Source organism: Triticum dicoccoides, chromosome 1A, assembly GCF_002162155.2.
Source record: "Triticum dicoccoides isolate Atlit2015 ecotype Zavitan chromosome 1A, WEW_v2.0, whole genome shotgun sequence".
Classification (NCBI taxonomy): Eukaryota; Viridiplantae; Streptophyta; class Magnoliopsida; order Poales; family Poaceae; genus Triticum; species Triticum dicoccoides.
In genome coordinates, this window is record NC_041380.1 from 522,775,917 (window position 1) to 522,778,086 (window position 2,170).

Sequence of the window (2,170 nt, forward strand, 5' to 3'; positions counted from 1 at the left end):
AAAAAACCATGGATTTGCCTGCTTTAAGATTCGAACCCCCTGCTCCAAGATTCGATCCCCTGGCAACCTTCCTTAGTGTATGCTCCCTTTGTCCTAAAATAAGTGTAGTTGATTTAGTACAAAGTTAATACAAAGTTGTACTAGGTAATAACACTCGTGGTTCTTAAACTTGCCGTAGATGTTCACCTTGGTTCTTAAACTTGCCGTAGATGTTCACCTTGGTGTCTGAACTTGAAAAATATACTAAACTGGTTATAACACTTTGCAATATGGTTCAAATACGGTTCAAATCACGTTTAGATATGTATGTATCGTTGACTAGGCATGCCAGCATGGTGTGGGGCTCACCTGCAGTGCTGGAACAGACTGACTTATAGAATATATGTCACAATGACCATCAGGTCCCACCTGTCAGTGTAAAAAAATGGGCAAGTCTGGGATTCGATACAGAAACCTCAGCCCACGCCCCACGCTAACCACCTCGTCAAGACAACATTGCTTCCCATTATGCATCACTAAAAAAATTCTACTGAATGCGACCGTGGAGTTAAATGGGTTGCATCTTCAAATGTTAGTTGTTTTTCCTTCTTTTAGAAATTAGAAAAATATTCATCAAACTATAATCACAATATCAAATAAATGCTCATGTACCCACAAAAAAATTGTTCATGTAGTTTTAAATATTCACGTAATCAAAACAATAATTAAGAAATATTAAAATGATTTCATAATTTTTAAAAGCATTCACATATTTAATGAAGTAATTTTAAAGTGTTAAAACGTTTTATATTTTCAAACTGTTAATCTAACTTTTAAAATCTTCATTTTTCAAATAATATTCACTTGATCCTTTTTAGAATGTTATGTTTTTTCCTTTTACATATCCCTTCCACATGTGAGTTTTCTTTTATTTTTAGAAAATTTGAAAATTATGTAACTTATTCTAATAGTAATATAAATAAAGTTAGAATATTCTTATCTATAAATAATATGCAGACAAAAATAACTTACTTTTAACACATATTAATGTAATTTTTAAAAATATTTACGTATTATTTCAGAAATCCTGTAGTTACAGTAAAATGTTAACTACAAAAGTGTATTTAAAGTTTTAAAAGTGTTCATTTGAGTATCTATAATCCGAGGGGCACACTAGGCTATAAATATTTTTTACCACACATATTTAAATTTATTTTGATTGCAAATATATCTTTTGACAAACACATAAACTTTATTAAAACATGTGATCACTTTTTAAAACCATAAATACATTTCCTAAACGCTGAACACTTTATATGCTAATTGAATATTTTTGCAATTTCTTAAATAAAAACAACTTACATGTGGAAAATGGGCCAAAAAAAGCAAAAAATAATAATTTTACAAGACTTCAGCTCGCCAAGCTTTGAAACCATTGTCATATTTCGTTTTCATCTTGTGTCCCAAAATCTGCTCACCAAGAAACAGAAAATTACAAGAGTTTAGCTCGCCAAGCCCTTGTTCATCCTGTTACCATCAAGCTAAGATCACCAGCTCGGGACACCCTATGCTTGCCAAGAAACAGAAATTACAAGAGTTCAGCTCGCCAATCCCTTGTTCATCCTGTCGTAGCTACTTTGATGACTGCTCACAACTTTTTTGCCGACGGTCCCAGCACCTCGCACTACTAGGGAAAGCTTACCAGTAGCGCGGGATAAAAGGAGGCGCTACTGCTCATTAGCAGCAGCGCTTGTATACAAAGGACGCTACTGTTATGTGCATAGCAGTAGTGCGGTAGGAACAAAACGCGCTACCACTATAGATGCCACACGGTTGCCAACAGGCTAGGTATAGTAGTAGCGCCTCTATGGGAACCACGCTACTGCTAACTAACTAGATAGTAGTAGCGCTGGGCCGTGGCCCGCGCTGTTGCTAACCCGACCTTATCCCCCACCTCGGCCCGCACATTTCCTCACTCTCCCTGTCTCACTATCACCGTCACGGCCGTCCTCCTCCTACCATCGCCGACGTCGCCGCCATCCCCCGGCCTCGGTAAGCCTCCTCCTTCTCCTCTTCCTCCTCCCTCCTCCCTCCTCCCTCCTCTAGCTGCCCCTCCCCCCTCCTCCGCCCCACTCCTCCCTCCTCTAGCCGCCTCTCCTCCTCCCCTCACCCACTGCTACTCCCTCCTCCA